A 12,449-nucleotide genomic window follows, 5' to 3' on the forward strand; every position below is an offset into this window, starting at 1 on the left:
GGGTCTTCCCGGGATCCATTATACAATGTGACTTTGGGTGTTGTTCCTGGCTACTTTGCCTCTGACCTTGATTTTTCTGGCCCCACAGGAGATTCTGTGAGCTACCCAAGATCTTTAGAATAAATCCTTTTTAAGCTTAAATTAGGAAAGTCGGCTTCCATTGCTGGCAATTAAGAACTAATTGGGTGGTACTGAGTTCTCCAAGTGTATTTGGGCACAGGATTCTTTTTTTTTAAAACCAGAACATTTATTGCATGACTAATCATTGAAATTCTTAAAATGAACTAGATGCTGCGACAGCTGCCCTCTTGGGTTTAGGTGGTGTTCCTTCATGGAATCCATGCCTGAATCTGTGGTATATAATTTTTAGGTGCCTCATTCAACCAGTCCGGGTGGTATTTCGTCTTTTAGCCTTGGCACGCCAGTTATACTTTCTCTTGCACTTGGCGAGGTAGCCACATTTGCCACAAGTCAACTTCTGAAGGTGATAGGCCTTAGAGCCACAGCAGTGGCACAACATGTGTCTTATTGTGACGCTTTCCAAACGATGATGTTCCCTTTGTCATCTTGCTTCTGTGGCCGAGACCAGAGAGCAGGCACAGGATTCTTTCTTTTGCAGAACATCTCAAAGAACCTTTGTGCTATGAGCATACTTTAAGGTATATTGGCCAAAATGAGAGTCAAATGGGGATTCCCATAACCTTTGCTCCTGCCAGACCAGACCACTGCAATAGCTCCACCCCCGGCAGAGGTCCAGGACCAGTGAGGACATCAGCATCTCTCTCCTGGTTGTAGCTGAGTCAGGGATACCCCACAACTACCCTCCTCTTCCGTGCCATCAAGGGCTGAGAATAACTGCAGCTGGCTGCAGCCTCAAAAATCAAAACACAATCAAGGTGTGGAAATGATTGGGCTTATCAGAAGAAGGTGGAAGAAATTGGAAACTCTGATGCCTGATTGGGGTGATGATACTGGCAAATCGGAGATAGGTTTAAAGAGAAACTTGAGGTTTTAAGAATTTAAGAAGTCAGGAGGGAAAAGACGGAGACTTTTGGGGAAGGTCAGATATCTACCTAGAAAAGAGTGAAGCTATTTTAGGGGATTTTATATCTGGACTTCATGGAAGATGCTGAGCCCAGTTTCAGATATGTTTAAAGAGAGTGATTTTAAATGACATTCATTTATTTACTCAACAAATATGTATCAAGAACCAGACATTAAACAAGTGCTCGGGTGGCAGTGTTGAAGAAAGCAGGCATAGTGACCTGCCCTTACCCTCCTAGAGCCTGAGATCTAGTCAGGAAGGCAGATACCCAGTTCTTAAGATGCAACTGATCTTTCCATTATAATGGTGCTTCATCACTGGGGAAGAGAGTGAGAGCTGGGGGAATATATGTGGTGTAACCCTCTATGGGGTCATGGGGAACTTCCTGGGGATGGGACCATCAGAGGAGCAGAAGTGAGCAGATGGAAAGAGGGTTGAGCCTGGTGGAAGAAGGGTCCATGTTGGAGCTGAGATGGAAGGAGTATGGAGGGTTTGGGTCCTGAAAGAAGGCTCCAGAAGCCCAGGGTTAGGGCAGGGCAGGACAGAGGACCTGAATGAAGCTGGGCTGGAGAGGTAGGCAGGAGCCAGATCCACAAGGGTCTTGCAGGCAATTTCAAGGATCCAGGTCTTCATCCTGAAAGCAATAGGAATAATTGGAGGGTTCGGATCAGAGCCATGTGACATAAGGCTGAGGGGATCTGAAACTATAAAATCCGATGTGGCTTCTTCATCTCACCTCAGGTGGGGATTGGGGTCCAGGTGAACTAAAAAGAGGGAGGCAAAAGGAAAAGGATGGACTTTGGGAGGCACCTACAGTGTGCTCAGGCAGCAGGCTAGGTGCTTTACATGTGGCGTTGCATTTATGGCAGAGCTGAAATAACCAGAAAAGAAGCCCTGGCCCACTTAAAGCTGGGGTGCTTGCTTCCCCCCACCCCACAATGAGTTGAGTGTTCCAGGCCTGAAGGCTGTCAGGGAGCTTCTGGGAGAAACACACAGGGTCCTTGAGAAGCTGGAGGAGCAGGAGGGGAGGAGGAGAAGGAAGTAAGCAAGAGGAACTGGCCCACACAGCCAGAGCAGCTCCAGAGAGCGAGCTGAGAAGGAATCTTAGAAATCGGCAGGTCCAACTACCCCTTTTTTTTTTAAGTTTTTAAACTTTTTATTTGCATATTTTAAAAATTGTGCATTCCAATAGTTAAAATCGTTTGAACGAAAAAAAAAATGGCACTCTGATTAAACTGCATTACAGCCTGCAGGACACCTTGGGCCAGCTTGGTTTTACTCTAGATTTCACTATCGTCCTACCCCACGTCTTCCACCCCACTTCTTCCTTCACCAACATGCAAGTTCTTTCCTTCCCTGCCAGCCAGATAGACAGATGGGAGAGGCAGGCGCGGCCTTCGTTGTCAGTAGTTCTTTGATGTGAAAGGGGCAACACAGTCATTTAAACTTGATCCAACCTCTTTGCATCTTACAAAGTTAAACAGCTAAAAGAAGTAAAAGAAGAAGGCAATGCTTGTGGAATGTACAGTACATACTGGCGGCGCACGCCTCGTTACGATTCGCCTGCTTGCTTCTCCTGTTCAATCGTTTCTTTGGAAGGCAGTGGATTTTTCTCTTGCATCTCTGTCTTCTTCAGTTTCTACTTATGGAATTTCTCGATCTCAGCCATATCAGGTTAGTCAGACATGGTTGCAGGGGAAAAGCGGAGCGAGGCGCGCGGGTACGAGCGAAGTCTGGTCTGCCCAGCCGCCACCACCGAGTTCCCAACTACCCCTTTCACAGATGAGGAAGCTAAAGTCCAGGGTTCCGTGGCAGAACTGGAAATAAAGCCCAGCTCTTTAGCTTCTTTTCTGCTGTTCTTCGTACTGCTCCAGGTGTATGCACAGGTCCCTGTGTGCATGCACATGTGCACGCTGTGTGTGTGTGTGTGTGTGCATGCACACACACACATACGTGGCTGAGACGAGATCATCTGTCTCTCCATCCATCCGTAATCCAGGATGGCCATGATGTCGACATGAATTAAGATGTTTACAGAAATAAAAAAAAAATGCTTAGGAAAGCAGTTAATCTCTATATGGGGGTGGGGGGATCCAGTTTCAGAAGGTTAATGTCTTGATTTTTTTTAAATCCCTTTTCTGTTTTATTCAAAGAGGATTTGTTGTTCTCAGCCCCAGCTGGGAGCTTAAGAAAACAGATCTGCGTTTTTCAGCCTTGGCCTGTCCCTGAAGCTCTAGGCCTCTTTTATTGGACCTGAGGACAGGGATGCCTGGAACCTGGTCTCTACAGGCCAGCTCCATGCCTCAGTTTTCCTCCGTACAAAGGCCTGGGGCTTCCCTTTCTATCCCTCTTCCCAAGAGTTATTTGTCCAACTCAAGAGCAAAAGGGCTCAGACACAGGAGATGAGAAGCAGGATTCACAGTTGAAGTTGGGGGACCTGGCCTGGCAGCTGAGAGAGGACAATAAGCTCTAAGGGAGGCTCTGAGGTATAAGCAGAGAGAGGGGGAAGATACACAGACAGCAGAGTGTTGTGGAGAACTCTCCAGGAATCCCACCTTCCCCATTTACTGTGTGGCTGAAACTTGGAGTGACCTTTCCTCCTTGGAAAAATGGAGGTGGCTGTGGGGCCACATTTGCACTGGCTATGCTCTTACAACTGCTGAGTTTTGGGGCAAACATGAGAGTGTATTTCTAAGGTCAGCATTGGTAGGTGGACAGAGGCCTTGGTATGGCCATCTGTGATCCCCACCAACCTACGTCAAGCCACTGGAGACCAACCACCTCCTGGGGTCCCAGCCCATCAGACTCAGTAGCTTCCTGGCCCCAAAAATCCCGAGAGAGGATTCCCCTTTGCAGAAGGCTGGACTCCCCAGGGTAGCACAAGGTAAGCTGGCGCCCTCACCCAGGGCTAATTGGGTTCCCAGAAATTTTGACTACAACAAAAAAGCAGGTCCCAGTTCCTTCAGATTCCCAAGGTCAACACGAGTATCAGCTCCAGTCCAGGGCTCTGGCCTTTGCCTGGAATACCATCATCCCTTTGCTAGGCCTCAATTTTTCTTATTAGGAAACAGCAATGGGTTTTGAGCTCAATCAAGTGTTGGCGCCATCATCATGTTAGCCCTCCGCCCTTCCCCACTCCGGGCCTCTGTTCTGTCACCTGTTAAATGGGAATTCAGCTCAGATGACCTCCTGCACCACATGCAAGTTCCCTTTGTTGCTCGTTTCAAGGTTCTAGACTTCTGAGTTCTGCTAAGGCTCTTGCCTGCCTCTCATCAACTCAGTCCTTCCACAGCCCATCTCCCTAACCCCAGGCTAGATGCTAGTGAGGCCCTTCATTAGTCTAGTTGACAGGCCTGGAACCTGCTTCTGTTTGTCAATTCCTTCCTCTCAGGATGCTGGTCCAGAGCCCAGCAGCTGGGGACATGGGTGTCAGGATTCCTCCCTTGGCAGTCCCTTTCACCCAGGCAGATCATCTAAGCCTCAGGCCGGCTTCCTTCTTGGGCTCTAGCATGGGTTGGTTTCCAGCTCTCACCAAGAGAAGAGGGAACAGGGGGCTGTGGCATGCCAGTCCTACTGTAAGGACTGCAGCTTCCCTTATCTCCCTTAATCTTGCCATCCTCTTGAGGCAGATGGGGCCAGGAACCCCACTTTAAGAAAAGGGGCGGGGGCAGACCCCACCCAGAGGTGCCAACTCCAGAGCTTGAGCTCCTTCCTCAGCCTTGTGCTGCCTCCTTAGATCTCCTCTGGGAAAGCAGGGCACAGTTCTTTGGCCAGGAGTCTTGCCTTAACTCAATTCATCAAATATTTATTAATAGACCAGAAGGTTTGCTTGGCGTGGTGTTAGGGGACAGAAAGGGACCACAGAACCTATGGGGTGATTCCCCTCCAGCCCCTGGGCTGGGCCTCTGTCCCTCCCCCAGGGCAGTGTCAGGCCATCGTCAGATACCCGTGGGCCTCTGGCAGCCACTTTCCCAATTGTTCTTTTGGATCCAGCAAGTTACAGCTCATTCCTTTGGCCCACATTGTTCCTTAACGACATCACTTTTTCCATCTCCCGAAGGCAAAGGCACCGTGCCCTTCCGCCTGAGCACTGCCTCTCAGCTGATCTCCATCTCCCTGACGTGCTGTAGTTTCCATGGTTTGCTGGAGGGCGTCATCTCTGGATCATCTGAGATCTGTGAAGCTCAGAGCCTCAGTACCCCAGGCCTCCCCATGGTGACCCAACACCATGACCAACCTTGTCCATGTGGTTGGATGGTCCCTGTCACTTCAAATCACTGGGTGCCCTGGAGACATGGATCTTCTCCAGGGACCCAGCTCAAAGCCTCAAAAGCATCCTTTAACTTGTGCACAGATATGGGGATCCTTATGAGTCCCTGCTTAGGCTGGATGTCAGGTTGGGCCATGAACAGCTCTTCCTCTCCCTCATCTCCACCTTGCATGGGTCACTAGCACATTCACTGGCAGTCTTCTCTCGCAGTCCCTTTGCAAGCTCAAGTCACTTGGCATCGCCCACAGCTCTACATACTTCCTAGTCCAAGTCAAGCATCAGTTCCTCCTGGGTGAATCCAGGTGCTGGGTCCTGGCCTTCCCAATAGGCTTCCTCTCTGAGCTACTCATTCATGCACGTGACCAGTATTTTCCCAAGCTCCCACTATGTGCCAGGCCCAGTGTTGCCAGCACCTACTGTTTTACTCCCTGTCATTGATAGCTCTGGCCCCCACCATTTTCTAGTGAAGGAGTGTGGCACAGATGGCAAAGCACACACTTGGGATTCAGAGTTATCTGGGTTTCAGTCCTGGACCTGTCATCCGTTTATTTATTTGTTTATTTATATACTTATTTGAGACTGAGTCTGGCTCTGTCACCCAAGCTAGAGTGCCATGGTGTGATCTCGGCTCACCACAACCTCCACCTCCCAGGTTCAAGCGATTCTGGTGCCTCAGCCTCCTGAGTAGCTGAGATTACAGGTGCCTGCCACCACACCTGGCTAATTTTTGTATTTTTTTTATTAGAGACAGGGTTTCACCATGTTGGCCAGGCTGGTCTCAAACTCCTAACCTCAAGTCATCTGCCTGCCTCAGCCTCCCAAAGTGCTGGGATTACAGGCGTGAACCACCGAGCCTGGCCATGTTGTCTATTTAATTATGAAAACTTAGACAAGTTGCTTCGCTGGAAGCTTCAGTTTCCTCATCTGTCAGCTGGGAATGCTGCCATTGCTAAGGTGGTTGGGAGCACTAAATGCATTCACATATGTACCTGGTGTGATGTGTATTTCTGGCATGAAGGCAAGAAAAAGGCTGGTATATTTGGAGGAACTGCAAAGAATACAGAACGGCAGGTCCAAGGAGCCCTAGGGGAGCAATAGGGCAAGCGGCCGGAGAGGCCAGCTGGGTGAATGGTGCATGGCATGGAGGACCAACCAAGGAACCCAGACCAGGCAGAGGCAACAAAGCCAGGAGCTCATCATGTCATACCCTGCCCAAGCACCTTCATGTCGCCCAACTGCCTCCAAGTGGCAGTGCAGGTTTCTTTGACCAACACTTGAGGCTCTCCAGCAAGCATCCAGTCTAGCCTTCTCTCCCATCACTCTCTGAAAAAGATGGGGAATAAAGTGATGTCTTCTTTACAGCCTCTTTCTCGGTGAATGGTTAGTGCTGGGTGTGGAGGAGCAGGACAGCCCGGGCCTACCTCTGTGCTCCGGACCCCACGTCCTGCCTCCTTCCTTTTCTTCTCCTTTGGGCCTGATCCAGGAGAATCCGCTCTCCCCAACCCCAGTCTCTGAATCAAGGTTGCTTCTTGCCCCCTGCCCCACTCCCACTAAATACCACCCAAAGGCTGTGTGTGGCTCAGCAAGGCCAATGGTTGCCAATCAGCACCAGGGCTCTTCTTTGAGGACAGACCGAGGCTTTGATCTAATTACATGGGCACCAGGCATCTGAGATCACCAAGGCCAGAAAAAGCTGAAAGTCAGGTAGTTCCCACTGTCTGCTCCAGCAAGGCTAGCTGGGTCTCAAAACCATCAAAACAGAGAGAAGGAGGAGGTTGGAGAGGGAGACCTAAAGCCCAGCTATTAATAACATTCTCAGCTTTTAACAAAATATTATATTAGTTTCACATTCACACCTCCCTGGCAGTCTCCCCACCCCTGTGTGAGGTGGGCTATGCAGACATTGCTCTCTCCATTTTCTCACTTACAGAAGGGAAACTGAGGCTCAGAGAAGGGCCATGGCCTGCCCAAGGTCACCACAGAGACCTCTTGCATTCTGATCCCTTCCACTGGGCTGCGCATCTGGTGAGTTTGGTTCACATCAGTTGTTTGGTACTGATCCAGAGTTCTAGAACTTCTGTTTAAAATCCCCCTTCAGCATGGGGAGGGGGCAGCATTCAGAAAATCTTCCAGGGAGTTCTTCCTCTGGAAAAGGAGAATGCCATGTGAAGCAGCGTGGATAGAACACATGCCATCGTGGCCCACACCTCATCTCTCTCTATCTTGCTCATCACCCTTCATTTCCAGGGACCCCTCCTCCCCCTTTGTTAACACTCTAACATGACCCACCCAACTTCCTTGACGAATCTGGGACTCCGAAGCCACTAAATCATGGTCCAAAATATCATAGCTGTTTTTGGGGGAACACACATTTCATAAAATTTCTAGAGAAAAAGAAGAATACTACCAGGACATCTGTATTTTTATTTTAAAAATGTGTTATTTGAGTTATTTTTTAAACACAGTCTGAATAATTAGATCCTGTAGTATGTGTGTTGTATGTTTGGGGATTTCAAACAGGTTTTTCTCTAGCCGGTCAGCTCACTTTAACCTGAACCAAAATTCAAGCCAGCTGGGCTGGATAGACCAGAGTTTCAAGATTAGAATGGATCTTCTCTAGTCCATCCTATTTGTTTGACAGATAGGGAAACTGAGGCTCAGAATAGAGAAGTGCTCTCCTCACTGAAATTCAGCTCCTTGGTGGCAGAGCCAAGCCTCAACTCAGGTCTTTGAGTCCCCCTTTGATACTGTTTCTACAGTGCACTGTGCTCTGAGATCTGGGAAGCCTGTGGAAGGGGCCAAGGAACTGCTTTCTGAGCAGCCCCTGGCCTCAGACCAGCCTGCCCAAGCCTGGACCTCAGGCTGCTCTGATGCTCCCACTCGCGCATGTGTCTGGCTCAAACGGCTATCCCTTTGGACCGCTGCAAGGGACTGATTAGATGTAATTGCTTTGCCTAGAGCGAGCTATCTGCTTAATAGTATCAGCTCCCAGTAATTAGCCTGTCAGAGGCCCATTTCCCTTGCTGGAGTCCAGGGCCTCCAGGCCCTCACTCCAACCTCTGCGTGATGGACCTCCCTCTGCAGGTAACAGGGTGTACAGTGTATGTGGGTGGGCTTCTGGCTTGGGTTGGAGAGCTGGAAGAAAGCACTGCTGTGGAGGCTATGCAAGAACTCCAGATGCATCCCTTCCTGAGGCCTGGAGCCAGGGAATACAGCATTTCCAGGTGGGAGGGATAGAGTCTGGCATAGACAGACTGCTCCATAAATGTTAAACTGAGCCCAACGGATCCACAAAGGGCATCTAGTCCAGCCCCAAACTCAAAATATTCAAAAGTCAAGTCAAAAGGCAATCCTTGCAGACCTGCCATGTGCCAGGCACTCTGCTAGTTCCTAGGATCCTTCTAACATAGCCTCAAGCCACCCAAACTGTGCTTGCATACCTCTGGTGACCAAGTGCTCATCACCATCCTGGAAAGCTCACTCCTTCTTCAGGGACGTGGAGAATGTTCCATCTTACGTTGAACTGAAAGCTCTTTCCCTGTTGCATCATCCCCACAGATCACTGGCCCTTTCTGGACTACACAGAGCAAAGCCAATCCCTCCTCAAGTAATAGCTCTCATGTCCCCTGCATCTTTTCTTCTGGCTGAACATCCCAAGGCCCCTCCTTTGTGCCACGTACATCATGCTGGTGAGGCCCCTCGTTAATCTGGTTGACAGGCCTGGAACCTGCTTCTGTTTGTCAATTCCTTCCTCCCAGCGTGCTGGTCCGGAGCCCAGCAGTGGGGGCCACAGGTGTCAAGATTCCTCCCTTGGCAGAAACAACTACAGACCTAGCAGAACATGACACTACCCAAGGAGCACCATCGTGGCTGCCTGAGTCTGTCCACTGAGGGAAGAACACCTGCAGCCTGCTCACCAGTAGCAGTCGCCTCTGCTGCCCTCTCCCCTGCCCCGAGACACACACACACATACACACACACACACACACACACACACACACACACACTGCCGTGCGTGCTCACAGGCACCACTCAATAGGCACGGGCTGATTAATCATTGCAAGTGTTCTTGTAATTATTGCATTCGGTGCTGAGAACAGGCTGCCTCTGCTTGCTTCTCAGAAGCCATAAACCTGCACAGAAGGATTTCAAGATTTGTGAGGCTGTTGACACGATCTCCGGGCTCACTTTCTTCCTTAGCAACAATGTGTTTGTCAGGAAATACAGGCTGTGGCCACTCCAGAACCTCTGCAGAGGACAAGCTTAAGGGACTTAATTCTTGCAGTGGGAAGAGGGCGAGTTTAGCGAACTTATCTTGTGGTATTCGGTTAGGAAGTAGCATAGACATGAAGCCTGGAGGTGTTCACTCCCCTTGCCAGACCTCAGTTTCCTCATGGGCACTAGGCATTCTATGCTTTTCTTCAGCTTTAATTACTCTGTGATCCTTGGCCAAATACAGAGAAGACTGGGCATGGAGGGGAAAATGCAAAGGGCCAGGAGACAGAAGAAGGGGGGAAAAGGAGACAAGGACTGAAGCTGAAATTCTCAGACTCACAGACACACACAGACACACACACACACACAGACACACACACACATATACACACACTCCAGGCTGGAGAACAACGGCTGATTTCCTCCTAGGTCTGGCTCTGTATCACCTGCTGGCCTTCCTGAAACCCCAGTAATGGCTGGGTCTGTCCCAGCCCCTGCCCCAAGTGTGGGAAGGAGAAAGCATTGAAGAGGAAAGGAAAAGGGGGAAGAGGGTGAGATGAGTAGAAAGTGGGGAGGGAGGCACACAAATGGCAAAGTCAGAAAAGTGAATCATCCCAGTGCCGGTGAGGACAGAGGGGGAATCTTGTGCACTGCTGGGGAGAATGAAAACCAAGACAGCCACGCCAAGGACAGCCCGGCAGTATTTAGTGACATGCCTGTACCTGCCCAGTGTCAACCTGTCTCTGCCACATGTTTGCTGTGGCATTGGGGGCCAGTTCAGTGGGCATAAGCACTGTGGCCACTGAACAATTCCCTGCAGATCCTTAAGCACGCACACACAAGGATGCTCATCACAGGCTCAGGGAAACCGAGGCCACTTAGGAGGCTGCTCTAGGGGCAGAGGTTCATCACACACGGGGGATGCAGACTGTGAAATAAGGGCTACGGCTTCATGCTGTCCACGGCTGCTGTGAGCAGGAGCAAGCCTGACCCCACAGCAACTCCACAAAGCCCTGCTGGTCCTCACTCTCACCAGTAGGAGAGCCAAGCCCAACCCTAGTGCTGGCCTCACAGATCTTTGAATTTGACCCCTCATTCCCAGGTGAGAACCCTTTCTCCCCATCCGACGGCACGACTGGGCAGGGCTAAGAACAGGGCCAGGTGTCCAGCCTCCCAGCCCCGTGTGCTCTCCCCCACAGCCCGCAGAGCCTCTCTTTGTTAACAGTTGCCTTTTGTGTTTGATTTGGGCTTGAGATGTTAAACAAATAGTGTCTCTTGACAAACGCAAGCCGGCTGCACTGGGACCAGTTATGCTCCATGAAGCCAGGCTAATCCCCTGACTTCTCTCCCTACAGAGATACACCAAGAAACACCCCCGTCATACCCAAAGCACCCTAAATCTGATCAACCTGCAGTCAGAGGCCATGATCCCTGGTGTAGCGCTCGGTGTCAGCAATGTCCTCCCAGGCTTTCTGCAGCAGCTTCTGGGCTTCTCTCCCCCTTCTCAGGCCTGTCCCTGGCTTGATGTCAAGACGGCTCTGGACCCTGCCTCCTACACGAACCACGGGCCCCAGGCCCTACCGACCCACCTGAGCCCTCCAGGCCAACTGGACCAAATAGAGGGGTGTTTACAAACACCTTCTCTGTGTCAGCTGCTGTGCCAGGAGCTGTGGGTTACAGACATGAGTAAGGCCCTACCCCTGCCCTACAGGAGCTTATGGTCTGCTCTAAACAGAAGGAACTTGAATTTCATATGAGGATCTGGTCTAGAAACTGATGGAGTCAGGATCTGAACTTCAGCTTGTCTGACTCAGGGTCCTACCTCATTGATCCTGCCCCCATCCTCCAGCCAAACTGCCAATACAGGGAGCTGGAAAGCAATGGACAGGGAGGTATTTGGGCCTCTCATCCTTCTGGCCACATTCTTGGCCATTGTACAATGACCACTGCTGGTCAAATGGCCAGGGCTCTCGTTAACATTCCAGAATGTCAGAGCAGGAAGGGACCTTTGGATACAGCCAATGCTTTTGTCTTGTAGAAAAGGAAACTGAGACACATAGAGGCCACGTGAGTTTCCCGAGTCCACCCAACTAGTTGGTTGTAGTTGATGGCAGCGCTAGGACCAAACTCTAGCCTCCAGACTCCTAGCTCAATGCTGTCTCCCATATGCTTCCTTGGGCCTTGGGACACACATCTGTCTTTATCCTCCTCTCCTAAGCTAGACAGAGCTTGTTCCAGCTTAAGAACTATTTCTCTTCAGAGAGCCACAGAAGCAGATTGCCAGGGTTTTTCTGCCTGCAGACTCAGCCATCTGTGCCCCTCTCCCTCTGACACTGATGGTCTCTAACTCAGGTATAGAGTTCCTTAAAGCCTTCATTTGAGTGAGTCACCCAAGGAAACATGTGGAGCAGCTCTAAGGTGCAAAGCACTGCGGGGAGAGTAGCATGAGTGAGAAGGGTTTCCTCCACCCTGGAGAAGATAATGAGCCAGCGGGGAAGACAGATATGAAAGAACAGCTAATCTTCTAGGCAGGAGGAATACCTGCTGAGTTGATGCTTGGACAGGGTGCTGTGGAAGCACAAAAAGAGCCAGTGGTTCTGATCAGAGGAAACTGGGAAATACTTCATGGAGGGAGTGGTCTTTAAGCTGGGTCTTGGAGCCTGAATAGGAGTTCAACAGACAGAAGATGGGAAAGGCAAGGAGGCACCAGCATCCCAGGTTATGGGAGCCACATGAGCCATGTGAAGCATGGAAGTACTTGGATGTGTTTAGAACTTAGAGAGGAATGGACTGGAAGATAAAGCTGGTTAATAATTGTGTATGATGTTAGTATATAATAAAATATAGTAACTAATGACACATTCTGTTCAATTTATCCTACCTAACTCTGTGTCCCTTTCCTCACAAACTAGAATCTTA

General features: G+C 50.1%; 1 pseudogene; it reads right to left on the bottom strand.

The window, feature by feature from the left end:
• Nucleotides 1–247: 247 nt before the first annotated feature.
• On the bottom strand, nucleotides 248–566 carry LOC116480449 (large ribosomal subunit protein eL37-like; annotated as a pseudogene).
• Between the last annotated feature and the right edge of the window lie 11,883 nt (nucleotides 567–12,449).

This window comes from Hylobates moloch, unplaced genomic scaffold (genome assembly GCF_009828535.3).
Source record: "Hylobates moloch isolate HMO894 unplaced genomic scaffold, HMol_V3 SCAFFOLD_13, whole genome shotgun sequence".
Classification (NCBI taxonomy): domain Eukaryota; kingdom Metazoa; phylum Chordata; class Mammalia; order Primates; family Hylobatidae; genus Hylobates; species Hylobates moloch.